This window comes from Tachypleus tridentatus, chromosome 10 (assembly GCF_004210375.1).
Source record: "Tachypleus tridentatus isolate NWPU-2018 chromosome 10, ASM421037v1, whole genome shotgun sequence".
NCBI lineage: Eukaryota > Metazoa > Arthropoda > Merostomata > Xiphosura > Limulidae > Tachypleus > Tachypleus tridentatus.
The window spans coordinates 155,793,783-155,809,081 of NC_134834.1; the positions used below are offsets into that span (position 1 = coordinate 155,793,783).

The 15,299-nt window shown below is 37.4% G+C and overlaps 1 protein-coding gene across 9 annotated transcripts in view; it reads left to right on the forward strand.

The window, feature by feature from the left end:
* The first annotated feature begins 1,997 nt into the window (after window positions 1-1,997).
* Window positions 1,998-15,299, forward strand: part of LOC143230701 (uncharacterized) — a 54,155-nt gene continuing 40,853 nt past the window's right edge. For 5 of the 9 annotated variants that reach the window (XM_076464710.1, XM_076464705.1, XM_076464706.1 and 2 more), the window contains exon 1: window positions 1,998-2,218. The gene's annotated coding sequence lies outside the window, so the exon portion shown is untranslated. Of the gene's footprint in view, window positions 2,219-2,375; window positions 2,685-3,470; window positions 3,582-15,299 lie in introns of those variants that run through there. The other 4 variants (XR_013016601.1, XR_013016602.1, XM_076464708.1 and 1 more) reach the window with 3 other exon arrangements.

The following is a 15,299-nucleotide window of genomic DNA, read 5'->3' on the forward strand; positions in this document are numbered from 1 at the left end:
TTACGAGTCGCACGCCTTACGCGCTTGGCCACGCCAGGCCAATAGTAATACGTAACTTATTAAATCGGAGACTCGTCCGATATAAATCGTAATAATTAACAAAATATAAAATGTATTTATAATTCCAGGGAAAACTATCATCATAAATACATTTATACTTCCACTCGGCCCGGCACAACCAGGTGGTTAAGGCATTCGAATCGTAATCTGAGGGTGACGTATTCAAATCCCACTCACACAAAACATGCTTGCCCTCTCAGCCGTGAGAGCATTATGATGTGACAGTCAATCATTTGGTAATTAGTAGCCCAAGAGTTGGTGGTGGGTGGTGATGACTAGCTGCCTTCCCTTTCCTCTTACACTGCTAAATTTGAGACGTCTAGGGTGTAGCTTTTTGCGAAATAGATAAACAAATTTCTCTTTGAAACGAATTTGTCAACAGGTGGGTTTACAAAATTTTTATTTTAAAGCTGTTCTTTTTCTCCTTTTTTTTTTTTTCAAACGCAAAGTAATTGTTTACGGGTAGTGTGTGTATCGCTGGTATCGGATCCCTATTTGTAATGTTATAAGCCCTCGAACTTAGCCATCTGAGGCATAAAGTGTCATATACTAAATCAAAAGTACAAGAGATATTTAAGTATGACTCAGTGTTTATTATTGGTTTTAAATTTGTTAGCATTTAGTTCTGTTTGTTGTGCAAACTTTATTGATGATAAACAATGTGGTTATTATCTATTGTGTTTGTTTTTGTTAACATAATTATTTGTAAAAATAATTATATAGTTCCTTTCATGTGTTTATTAAACTATTGTTTTTTTTAATTGTATGAATAACACTTGAAAATATTTTTGTCCGTAACCAATATTATTTGTCGTTTATTTCACTATGTAACAAAGTTTTTACTTCTTTCCTTTTAGAATTTTATTTGTCGTTTATTTCATTATGTAACAAAGTTTTTACTTCTTTCCTTTTAGAATTTTGCGCAAGGCTACGGGAGGGCTATCTGCGCTAGCCATCCCTAATTTAGTAGTGTAAGAGGAGAGGGTAGTCATCACCACCCACCACCAACTCTTGGGCTACTCTTTTACCAGCAAATAGTAGAATTAACCGTAACATTATAACACTCCCACGGTTGAAAGGGTGAGCATGTTTGGTGCGACCGGAATTCAAACCCGCGACTCTCCGATTACGAGTCGCACGCCTTAACACGCTTGGCTATGCCTGGCACAACTTTATTGCAATTCATGGTGTTTATCCCAATATTCTTTTGTTTCTCGTTTAAAAAGTTGCGCATGCTCACAAAGCTCAACATTTCTTTACGAAATGCTGGGGTTCGATTCCCTCGGTGGGCTCAGTAGCTAGCCCGATGTGGCTTTGTTATAAGAAAACACACACTATTGAGAAGTAAAAGAATAACATGCACAAATAATAGTTTTGTTTTGAGTTTACTTCCTGATTAAATATATGTGATTACAATTTATAGTCAGAGATTTATTTTTAGAACAGGCACAACGTTTCCGATGTTCACAAGAATCATTGCATCAATAATCGAAATGTCGTACCTGTTATAAAAAAAAAAAAATCTTACTGTAAAAGCTGTAAATTGCAATAAAATAGAGATGAATAATATTTATGCCAAATTTTATTTTGTAAGCTGAATATTTTACACTAAATGGCTAATAACTAATCACCTTTCAAAATGTAACAAAAGAATGACATTTTATATTTTACCAACGAATAGTGGGATTGACCGTCACTTTATAACGCCACCACGGCTAAAAGGGCAAATATGTTTGGTGCGATGGAGATTTGAACCAGTGACCCTCAGATTACGAGTCGAACGCCTTAATCCACCTGGCCATACCGGGCCGTTTTTCTTCATTTTTGTTGTTGTTTAGCAAGTAGCTCAGGACTTTAGCTTTGAATGAAATCAAAAGTACAACACAATAAACCTTTTTAAAGTCTACAAAATAATGTAAATTGATAGATAAACTTTTTCCATCATTGGATTTAGTTTTTTGTCTTTCTTACGTGGATTTTTGTTGTTGTTCGCTATTGAATTCTATACAGATTTTTCTTTGTGACATATTTGACGCCTTCAGAATGCTAAAAGCGATATCTAGCGACATTTCATTGTGTATCTGGCGCCATCTGTTTTGGGAAGTTTCAACTCTGGGACGCCTTGGCAGTGCGAAGTGTTTATGTTACCATTGATGTGGTAGGTATTTGATCTTTCGATTTGCGTTAGAATGTAGAAATGCAGTTTCATTCTTTTTTTTCGTGTATTAATTTTTATTGACGAATAACTTTTAAAGGCGTTATTTGTGAGTTGCAGTAACATTATGCATTAAAACATGATAATATATTTCACTGGAAGAGAAGACTGAAAAATTTGACAGTGCTACATAAAGCATATATTTTATTATATATATAGATCGAACGACAGGTCCCAACACACGTGCTGATAGTAATGATATGGACTAATAATAATAATAATAGAGGCTTAAAGGTAGCATCGTGAAATACTCAAAAACAAAACCCTTACTTAGAAAATAGTAGTAGCATTCATAAGGATGAAAGATTACAGACTTTTCGACCGATTTCTCTGTCGATAAAAGTTTTTCGTTTAATGTATTCAATAATTTATTGCTAATGACATTTATCATTTAGTCATCATTGACAATGTAAGTAAATGAAACCTTATTTCGAGTATTACTATCACTAATAATAGTGACAGTGTTTTTTGTTTAGTTATAGTTCCACAAAATACCTGAATTTTTGAAACTTATTTATTATATTACTTATTAGTTTCTCTGTGTAAATGCATGTATTTTATATACAAGACTTAGCACAATAGATTGATTTCCTTTACACTGAATAATTTATGTTCCTAAAGTATTAAAATTGTAAAGTTATGCCACAAAGTACCACTGAGATAGATATATGCTTTACTAGTTGCAAATACCTCATTCTTCATCTCTCAGAAACAAGATCTATCCTTTGTCTTTATTTCAGGATTGTGGAACATTCTATTATTAACAGTAATAGCTAGGTACAAATTTTTTGTTATACAACTTTTACATATCCTTTGAATAGGACTCAGTCCGAGACGTTAGACTTGTATGATTACAACTACTGTGACTCTAATGTATAAGTAATAAAGAGCAGTTATATTCTTCATGGTATCTTCAAGCCCACCTGTGAGAAAAATAAAAATTTAAACCCATTATTTATTTTTAACAAAGTAATCAATTTTCCCATTTAAATTATTTCCTCTACTGTTGACGGTAATTTGATCCTAAAATCAACCAACCACATGGTAAAAGAAATAAAATTTTCAAAACTGGTTGTCTTGATATTACAGTATAAATAAATCAAAGGTCTTCATTGTATTGATTTTCTTGGTAATCTTATAAATTTCAGTAAGATCACTTGTCCTTCTTTGCTGAATAGAAAATAAGAGGTATTAATTTATCTCATTAAGACCACATCCCAGCCTTGAACCCATTTCAGAATTCATTATCCTTGGATTTATGGCCAGACATGTTATTGAGGACACTGAACTGATAAAACAATGCATGGTAATCTTTTTAAGTATGAATGTCATAAAACTATACTTGTTATTAGGTTGATATTTTGTGTGAGTAGTTAGGTAGCTTGCTTTGATAAGAAGTTAATAGTAATTAGATAAGAAGACCAACAGTTGTACATGCTATTCAAAGTGAAGCATAACTAATGCTTTGTGTAGAGAAGTAATTATCTAATTTTACTTATCATTATATTTATAAATACACCTGAAAATTCTGTAAACTTCACTACTAGCAACAGAACACTGCTTTGATTGTTTGAGTGACTTAACTGTCACTATGCAAATATCTTTTTCTTCAGCTACATTACTGGGTTTTTACCTTTATTAAAGCTAGAATAATCTTACACTTATTCTAGTTAAATGTCATTAGCCAAAATGTTTCTAACTTATCAGTTTACATAACTCATTCTGCTTCACCTCTACATCCTTTTTACAGTTAGAAATATTGCAGTTTCATTTCATCAGCAAACTCATCTTCCAAATATTATATAAATAAAAATAACAAGGGTGCAGTTTGGACTAAATACAGCCTAGTTAAGAAGTCTGATAAGTGACACTGACATTTTATGGTAATGATACAGTAACTTATACATTTTATTATTTCAAAATGCATATATATGACATTTACAGAAATTACTTTTTATATCCACCATATGTAAAATTTGATGAGGCTTGGGAAGTATAGCATTGGAGTACAAACATTTCATAATATTACATGTAGTAGGGATCATTATTTTCAATATATTTATTTACTGTTATATGTTTAAATAAAAATAACTGAAATTTAAGAATAAATAGCAGTAAAATGTATATATATATATGCATATGTGTGACAACTGAAATTGTACAAAATATTAATGCATTAGTATTAAGGCTAAGAAGAGTAATACGTTTGTACTTTGTAAGGACAAAATTTTTGCTGTTTAAGCTTTGCAATTTGTGTGGTGGTGGTATGAGTCAGACATGGTTAAGAAGGTAATAAAACAAAAAATTAATGAAGATAAATAGATGTATGCTGTTATGAGGTTTAAGCTATTTAGAATAAAACATTTGTGACTTCCTTTTACAATTTACAGTCATTCTAGAATGAAAAAGTGCAATTTAAAGCTATTTTCTAGTTATTCTTTAATGTTGTTTAATCCTGTATACAGTTAAGGTAGAGAAATTAACACATGAAATATAGTTTTTCTGATAAAAAAAAATGTCCTGAAGGTGAATTTCTGTATGTGGTGAAGGGATCTCCCAGAGAAGATTCTGAACTTTCAGTTTACCTCCTCTGGAATGTGAACATCCACCCACGTGTTTGTCCTGCTTGGTGACCCAGGAAGGGGAGGAGAGGATCCTGGTGGTTGAGGGGTCCAATTCCAACATACTGTTTTGGCCTTGAATTCCTGTATATGGGGCCTTGGGGTGGTTCTTCAGGGTCAATTGGCTGGTCCATTTGGGTTAGGGTTAACTGAATAAAAGTGTTGAACATTCTCAATGGGTGTTGTGGACATTGTGTGATACTGGTGTTTGGGTATAGTGCTGACAAAATCCTGGCATTACTGCAGTGGCTTTGTTTGGCATTGTAGTGCATTCCCTCATAGTGCTCCATAATGGGTAGTCAGTGGCATTGAAATGTAGCATCTATTATTGATACTCACATTTATGAAAATATGAATAAAAAGAAAAAAAAAAATTATCAGAAAACAACCATGCATGGATGACTGTTGTACAGTTAACATCACAGTCAGTTTCAGTAGCTCAATTTCTAATGATCCATTCTTTATCCAATAAATTTTTAGGGCACATGTTCCTCTTTTTATTCAAAAGGGATGAGAGGGGCTTGCTGGCTCCCTTAAGTCAATATAAAAGTTGCATTTTGGAGACATTTTGATGGAAACATCTTCACTACAACATACCAAACACCTCTTGAAATCAAAGGCCATTGAGGTTACTCTGCATGCAATTTTGAATTCTTTCGCACAGGGGTTATAGTTGAGAAGGATTTAAAGAATAGTCCTGAGTCAGAGATCCTTGCTGATTTCTTCAGCCAAAGCATTTTTGTGGTTTTTCAAATCTCCACTTGCAAAGATGGAATATTGGTGCCAACTAATGTCACAATATTTATGTTTACATTACCACGCCCTCTTGTGCCACAATAAAAGCAGGTTATCTGAACTGTAAGGTATATCCATACATTCCCAACCCTCTCAGATGTTCTCAATGATTCAGTCACTCAAAAACATTGTTGTGGTTTTTAACGTGTTCCTCATGTTAGCAAACACCATGAAACGAGTGCAAATTAGAACAATGCTGTGTTAACTGTAATAGTCCACACCCTCCTTACTTTATTTCTTGCCCTAAATGAGAATAGGAGAAACAGGTGCAATGAATGAAGACAATAAATAATATCTTTTATCCAGAGGCTCAGAAACCATTGTCCCTGATACTTGCAGGTTGGAATCCCTGTCATACTAAACATGCTTGCCCTTTCAGCCTTGTGGGCATTATAATGTAATAGTCAATCCTACTAATTTTTGCTAAAAGAGTAGCTCAAGAATTGGTGGTGGGTGGCCTTTCGTCTAGTCTTACACTGCTAAATTAGGGATGGCTAGCTCACATATCCCTGGTGTAACTTTGCATAAAATTCAAAACAAACCAATTATTGTCCCCAACTTCATCTTGGACATAAGCTGCTGCACTTTATTCCACTGCTACAGTGGTAGTACAGACATATCTTTGTGTCTTCAGCGGTGTTGTTTGTAAAACATCTGAAGAATCTTTTTCCCTTATGATTAAAAGAGTTGATAAATCTGTGTCTACTTCCATCTCTGTCCCCTGCTACACTTTCCAGTTACTGCCCGGAGTCACTTTCTTTGGCTCAGTTTCAGAAGTTTCTTTGGGTCCATCTTCTTCTGCAGCTTTGAGAAGTAAAATGATCATTTGTTCATGCCCTCATTTGCTGGAATCTTTATCCACAGACAGAGTTCTGCCTACTCATCCAATAAATTAAAACAATAGGGTCAGAAACAAGGTTCCCTGCCAAGTTCTACTCCACATAAATTAAAATGACCACTCTGATCCAGTGGAACTTTGGGGTTTTCATTCAAATATAGATGGTATTAAGAATTTGATTGGTTCTTACCATCCCGTGTGTTTCTCCATACAATAAACATTTCTGAAACCTGCCAGTACAGTCACCCTTTGACAGTTTTATTTGTACAGAAATGATAGGTTGTGTGATGGATAAGTGCCTGGTGGGGTGGCACTGCTGGTTGATCAGCATGTGCCTACCCTGTCTTTGCCACTTGATACACCATTGTAGGCTGTAGCCATTCATTCTTCTTTGGGTGGTACCATCACTATTTGTTCTCTCTATCTGGCTCCTGAGGAGATTTATGGTCAATCAGAACTTGATGCCATCATTGAATAGTTACCTTTCCCCTTTTTGATTATGGGGGATTTTAATGGACATAATCCCCTCTGGAGTGGTGCTAATGTTGATGAGAGGGGTTGTTTTATAGAATATATGGTCTTGGATCACAACCTATCTCTCTTCAGTAGTGATTCTTATACTTATTTTCATGCATTTAGTCAGTCTTTTGCTACTGTTGATCTTTCTATCTGCTCCCCCTTCACAGATTCAACAGTAATTCATGGGGCAGTGGTCATCTTCCTGTAATTTTGAGAGAAACTGGCCATGGTCTGTGCCACCCAACTCATGTGCCTGGATGGAAGTTGGATCAGGCCAAGTGGCCCTCTTTCACTGCTCTCTCAGAACCTGGTCCTGCCATTGTCTGCAAGTCAATAGATGACTGCATTACAGCAGGGACTGACTATTTTCCAGGCAACTGCTCAGTGTATTCCTAAAACCTCAGTATGTTTCCCACAGCATCCTCATTTTTGGTGGAATCCTGCCAACCACATGGCAAGGAAATCTAAAAAATGTGCTTGAGATACCTTTCATATGCTCAGCAAGTCAGTCATCAAAGTCTGAAGGAATCTTGGATTAAATACATCTCTAATATCTCTTCTACCACCAGTTCCAAAGCCATATGCAACAAGATTCAAAAAGTTAGTGGACATTATATTTCTGTCTGCTTTTTATCTTGCTCTATGATGAACAGGAAGTTGCTGATGCTCAGAGCATCACCTGTTCTCTTGGCAAAAGAGCTCTTCTCATGCATCTTACATCTCTGCTTCATCCCCACTTCTTAGCCATCAAGACAACAGGCAGACTGATCATCTCTATGACTGTAATCACCCTTTATGCTGGTGGAACTCAAGCTTGCTCTTCATCAGTGTAGCAGTACATCAGTCAGATCCAATGATATTCATTACGAGATGCTGCTCCATTTCTCTCCTACCTCTCTTGCTATTTTGGTTGTTTTAACTGGATCTGGCAAGAGAATGTTTTTCTTGATGCTTGGAGCTGTGATATTGTAATCCCTTTGCAAAGTCTGGGAATGATCCTTAGATTTCTTCAAATTACTGTCCATTTTCTTTGATAAGCTGTCTCTGTAAGATCTTGGAAAAGATGGTTAATGCTCATCTTGTTTGGTTCCTTGAATCAAACAACTTCCTTTCACCCACTCAGTATGGGTTTTGACAACAGAGCTCTACCATGGACTACCTGATTTGACTTGAAACATCAGTCAAGGAAATCTTTCTGAAGTGACAATATCTTGTTTTTGTATTTTTTTTACCTTGAAAAACTTATGATACAACGCGGAGGTATGGCATCTCGCAAGACCTCCACTCATACAGGTTGAGTGGCCATTTACCCATTTTTATTAAACATTTTTTAATGAACTGGCAATTCCAAGTCCATGTGGGCTTGATACTTTCCTGTTCTTTCCCACAGGAACTTGGATTCCCTCAGGGCTGTCTTGAGTGTTACACTTTTCATTATAAAGATTAATGCCATCAGTGGATACCTTCCCCTACAGTTGCAAATGGTCTTTATGGTCTCCCAGGGAAGGTTCTATTTTTTCAGTTCACCTTCTCTGGGATCTAAACATCTGCCCACGTATTTGCCATGTGTGGTGACCCATGAAGAGAAGGAGAGAATCCTGGTGATTGAGGGGTCCAACTCTAACACATCATTTTGGCCTTGAATTCCTGTAGATGGGCAGCCTTGGTGTGGGCCCCCCTAGGGTTAGTTGGCTGGTTCACTTGGGCTAGAGTCAACCAAGTACCAGTGTTGGATATTCTCAACAGCTGTTGTGGACATTGTCTCTGATGTTGGTGTTTGGGTATAGTGCTCACAAAAACCTGGCATTGCTGCAATGTTATTGTTTGGTATTGTAGTGCGTCCCCTCATATGGTTCCATGGTGGGTGTGGTCAATGGGCATCAAAATATTTTTTTTATTATTATAGATCCTCCAAATAAAAACTTAAATAAAATAGTGAAAAAACAGTCCATAGGTAAATGATCATGTTTTAAAGATTTTGAGCAGCAATCTTCAACGTCTGTAATACCTATACATCATTTTTTTTTTTATACTGCATACTCTTTCAGACAAACCTTTATGGCAGTTGTCTCTCTTTTCATTCAGAAGAGACTGTAGGGACTTGCTGGCTCTCCAAAGTCAGTAAAGAAGCTCTGTTGGCATGTTGGTGGAAATATCCACATCTTAACACAGTGAACTCTTCTTGCATTCAAAGGTGATTTGGGATATACCTATTGAGGTTATGCCACATGCTACTTTGAACTTATCACAAGGAGTTATTGTTGAGAGGGATTTTAAGAACACCCCCAAGGTAGAAATTTTTGCTGGTTTCTCCTCACAAGGAGTTTCTGTAGTGAGGCATATCTCCACTTGCAGAAATGAAATTATGATGCTGACCAATGTCCTCATTTTCACATTTACATCACCAAGTCCACTTGCCACTATCAAGGCAGGTTATTTCAATTGCAAGCCTGGCTATACATTCTAAACCTTCTCGGATGTTTCCAGTGTCAACATTTTGGTCATTCTAAGACATCATGTCATGATTCCTTAATGTGTGCTTATTACGGTGGTGAGGACAAAGATGTCTATGAGTGTGAAACAGACTCTCATCACATCAATTGCAATGGCTATCACCTGTCCTTCTTTCGTTCTTGCCCTAAATGGTTGGAAGAAAAAGAGGTGCAGCATTTGAAAACAATTCAAAACATTACTTACTCTGAGGCTCAAAGTTGCTGTCCACCACTTCATCTCAGATGTATGCTGCTGCACTTTGTTCCACTACTACAGTGGGAGTGCAGATGGATTTTTCGGTGTCTCAAACCAAATGAAAAGTCTTTTGACCTCCATGGTTAAAAAAGTTGATGAATCAACTTCAACACCCATCTTTGTCCCTAACATACATTTCAGCAAACCACAAGATCCACTTCCTTTGGTTATGGGTATGGGCATTTTCTTGGTTACATCTTTTTCTACCACCCCAAAATGCAAAATGATCATTTGTTCATGTCCTCAGTCGCTTGAATCCTCTTCCAACAACAAAGACCTGCCCAATCGGTCCAGGGCAGGATCCACGGAGGTCAACAGACCTCCCTCAAATAAAAACAATAAAAAAAAGATGTGGTCATAAACAGAAGGGATCTCCACCCAATTCACCGACACATAAATAAAAATGGCTATTTCGATACATTGGAACTGTCGAGGTTTTCGTACAAATATAGAAGGCACTAAGGATTTGATTGATTCTAACCATCTAGTTTGTTTCTCCATTCAGGAAGCATTTCTGAAACCTGCCAATCTAGTCACCTTTTGGCAGTTTTTGTACAGAAATGACAGACTGTGTGATGGATGAGTGCATGGAGGGGTGGCACTGTTGATTGATCAGCATGTGCCCACCGTGTCTTTGTCACTCAACACACCCTTGGAGGCTGTAGCAGTCAGTGTTTCCTTGGGTCATACCATTACTGTATTTTCTCTTTACCTGTCTCCTGAAGAGATCTATGATCAATTAGACCTTGATGCTCTTATTGAACAGTTACTGTCTCCCTTTTTAATCCTGGAGGACTCTAATGGACATCATCCCCTCTGGGGAAGTGTTGATATTGATGTGAGAGGTAAATCTGTAGAGCCTATGCTCTCAGATCACAAGCTTTCTTTTTATAGTACTAGTTCCTACACCTATTTTCATGCACCTAGTCTGTCATTACTGCTATTGATCTCTCAATTTGCTCCCCTTCACTATTCTTCCATTTTTCATGGAGGGTTGACAGTAACCCACAAAGCAGTGATAATTTTCCTATAATTTTGCGAGAGACTGGCTGTGGTCAATGCCACTCATCCTGTGTATCCTGATGGAAGGTGGATCAAGTCAACTGGCTCTCTGTCACTGATCTCTCAGAACTTGATTCTGCCGTCATATGTAAGCCATCAGTAGACAACTGTGTGGTAGTTGTGACCAACTATATTATACAGGCAGCTGCTCAATATATTCCTATAACCATAACAACTTTTCCATGGCAGGCTCAAAAATGGGCTTGGGACACTTTTTGTAGGTATACCACACACTCAAACCACATCGCATAACTTTTACCACCAGTTCCAAAGTCATATGGAATATGATTCAAAAGGTCAGTGGGCAGTATAATTCTGTCTCCCTTTGAATCTTGCTCTCTGATGACCAGGAAGTAGCTGATACATGGTGCCATACCTATACCTCGGTGACAGCATTTGCCAGGTATCTAATGGATCTGAGAGGAGAATGTCTTTCCTGATGCTTGGCTGTTGTTCTACAATTCTCTAAGCCTGGGAAGGATCCCAAGATTCTTTCAAACTACCATTCAGTTGCTTTGATGAGCTATCTGTGTAAGACCTTAGAGAGGATTGTTAATGCTCATCTTGTTTGGTTTCTCAAATCAGACAACCTCCTCTTGCTCACCTAGTGTGGGTTCCAACGACAGTCCACCACCATGGACCACCTGATTTGACTTGAAACATGAATCAGAGAAGCCGTTTTCAAACAACATCTTGTATGAACATTCATTGACCTTGAGAAAGCTTATGATACTACATGGAGGTATGGCATTTTGCAAGACCTCCACTTATAGGGATTACATGCTCATTTTCCCATTTTTATTAATTTTTTAATGGACAGGTGATTCCAAGTTCGTGTAGATTCGACACTTTTCAGTATAAAGTCTAATGCCATCACTGAACAACTTCCTCTTACTGTTGCAAACGGGCTCTATGTCAACGACTTTCAACATATCAGTCGTCGAATACAAGGTATATTGAGCGGTAGCTACAGACTGACCTCAGTCATTTACTGAAGTGCACCACAACAAAGTTTCAACTACTCTTTCTCCAAAACCATTTGCATGCACTTTTGTCATCAATGGGGTATTCACCTCATTCCTGAACACTGTGTTGGTGAATTGTGCCTCCTGTGTGTTGGTGAGTTGTGCCACCTGTGGTCCCTGAAATAAAGTTCTTGGGGCTTACCTTTAATTGTAAGTTGACCTTTATACCATGCATCAACCAGCTATGAGTCCAGTGTACAAGGGCACTGAACATCCTCTGAGTCCTCTCTTCCACCTCTTGGGGAGTGGATTGATGTTCTATGCTAAAGATATATTGTGCTATTATTCGATCAAAATTAGACTTAGAGTCACTGGTCTATGGCTCTGCCAGGACCTTGGCTTTGAAGATGCTGGACCCCATTCATCATCAAGGACTTTGGCTCTGCACCTAGGCTTTCCACACTTCCCCAGTACAAAGCTTGAACAAAAGTCTCATGAACCTTCTCTACACCTCTGCTGTTTGTAACTGTCTTTATTATATGCTTCAAAACTTTGATTCTTACCACAGCATCTCACCTGGAGTTATGTTTTCCTTCCTCAATGGGTCATACTTTTTCAGAACAGATGATCTGCCATTGTTTCTTTTGGCTTTCATTCATGCTCAGTTTCATTCAGGCTTTCATCCAGGCTCAGTTGGATGAATTAGGTCTGTTTTTGGATAATATTGCTGTATCCACTGGTTAGCCCATCCACCATGGCTTATTACAAGCCCCAAATGTGATCTTTTTTTAAGTCACCTGAGAAAAGGGGATACTCCTGACTGGAAGTGCCACTTTTTATTTGCTGAACATCTTTTAAATTATCCTTCCATTCCTATTTATATGGATGGTTTAAAATCAGGTTACTCTGTGGGCTCTGCATGGTTTGTTTTGGTTTGATGGTTGTGCAGAGAATCCCCTCTGCAGTTTCTGTGTTCACTGCTGAATTGTATGCCATTTCTCTTGTCCTAGATCACATAGAAGCTGAGCAATACTTGAATTGCACTATTTATACTGATTTGCTTAGTTTTCTACTGTCCCTGGAATCACTCAACATTAATTCTCACCAATATTCAGAACCAACTGGCCCATTTCTCTTTAACATCTACCACTATCCAGTTTTTCTGGATACTAGACCACATTGGTATTTGCAGGAACAATTTCACTGACACCTCAGCTGAATCTGCTATGGCACTATCATTGCTCTGCCTGTTCCAAACATGGACTGTGGTCCTGTATTAAAGACTTTGCTCCATAGCAGTTGGCAGTCGACTTAGAGTGACCAACATGAAAACAAGCTTTTCCAAATAAAACCCTCTATTGGAGTTTGGCTGTCTTGGTTCCGTAAGGATTGGAAAGAGGAAGTTGTTCTAATTAGACTATGCATTGGTCACAGTTTTTGACTCATCATTTTCTTTTATCTGTAATTGATTCACCAATGTGTTGTCTGTGTAACACTCAGATCACAATAAGCCACATTTTACTCTCTTGCAGTCATTATGATTCTCAACTATGACACCATTTTAAACAAGTTTTGTCCCAAGGTTTATCCATAACGTTAGACAGTGTTACTGTCCACCTAAGAAATGTTTTTAGTTTTATAAAGGTCGTTAATCTTTTTAATGCTATTTAAGTTTTTTAATTAATACATTAGACCTTTTTAATGTGATTCCCTTTTAAGAATCAAAGTATATCACGTTTGATTTGAAATTAGAAAATGGCCATAATGTCAAATAACTCAAAACCAGTACTGTAAAGGCTAACTTCATGTGACTAACGCTGCTGTTTAAACTACTTGTTAGTCATCCTGGTAAGTTATAATAATTAAAATTTTGCTACAAGTCTTTTGAAACTTGTGTTACTTTACTTTCTTAAAATGGCCAAAATGTCAAATAACTTGAAACCAAAACTGAAAAGGCCAACTTCAGGTGACTAATGCTGATTTTTGAACTTACCTGCTAGTTATCCTGGTGAGTTATGATAATTACAATTATGCTACAGAAAGTCCTTTACAACTTGTATTACTGTAGTTTTTTCTTACTGCTGTAGACAAGATGTAAAATTGGATTTAATGCTTTTTATGATTTTAATTCAAAAATCCAACTTTTTGTTTTACCTTAATTTCCTTTCACAAATTTTAATTATTTTACTTTAATTTTAAATTTTTACCAGATGTTTGGTGCAGATAGCTCAGTTGCTTTGTGCCATAAAACACCAAACCAACCAACCACTCCAAAACCATTTGCAATTACTTCTGCCACCAACAGGGTATTCATCAAGATCCCGAGCTCTGTTTCAGAAAAGTTGTACTTCCTGTTGTCTCTGAGGTAAAGTTCTTGGGGTTTATCTTTGACCATAAGCTGATCTTTATTCCACACATCAAGCAGCCATGTGTCAAGTATACAAGGGCACTGGACACCCTCCATGTCTTCTCTTCCACCTCTTGGGAAGAAGATCAATGTTCTATCCTGAAATTCTATTGTACCCTTATTCAATGAAAATTGAATTATAGATCTCTGGTCTCTATGGCTCTGCCAGGACCTCAGCCTTGAGATGTTGGACCCTGTTCATCATCAGGGGCTTCGGCTCTGCACAAGGGCATTCTACACTTTTCCAGTTCAGAGTTCGTACACTGAGTCTCATGAACCTCCCCTATTCCTTTGCTGTTTGCAACTGTCTTTATATTATGCTTCAAAACTTCTATCAGAACCACAGCATCCCACCTGTGGTCATGTTTTCCTTCCTTAGTGGGCCATGCTTTTTCAGAATAGATGGTCTGCCATTGTTTCTTTTGGCCTTCATATCCAGGCACAGTTGGATGAATTGGGTCTGCCCTTGGATAACATAGCTATATCCACTGATCAGCCTATTCCACCATGGTTAATTACCATCCCCAAGTTTGACCTTTCTTTGAGTCATCTGAAAAAGGTGTTTACTCCCAGTTGGAAGTATCGCCTTCTATTTGCCAAACGTCTTTCGAACCATCTTTTCATTTCCATTTATATGGATGGATTAAAATCATGTGACTATGTGGGCTCTGCTATGATATGTTGTGACTCAGTTGTTGCACACAGAATATCTTTTCTGTAGTTTCTGTGTTCACTGCTGAATTGTACACCATTTCTTTTATCCTGGATCACAGAGAAGCTATGCAGTTCAAATAATTGTATTGTTTATACTGACTCACCTAGCTCTCTGTTGGCCCTAGAATCACTTCACGTTAGTTCTCACCCTGTTCTCATTGGTATTCAAAAATGACTGACCCATTTCTTTCTATCATCTACTTCTATCCAGTTTTTCTGGATACCAGGCTATGTTGGTGTTTTTGGGAACAAGTTTGCTAGCATTGCAGCTTAGTCTGTCTGCTCTGGTACTCTCACTACTATGTCTGTCCCATACATGGACTACGGTCCTGTATTCAAGTCTAGGCTCCATGCC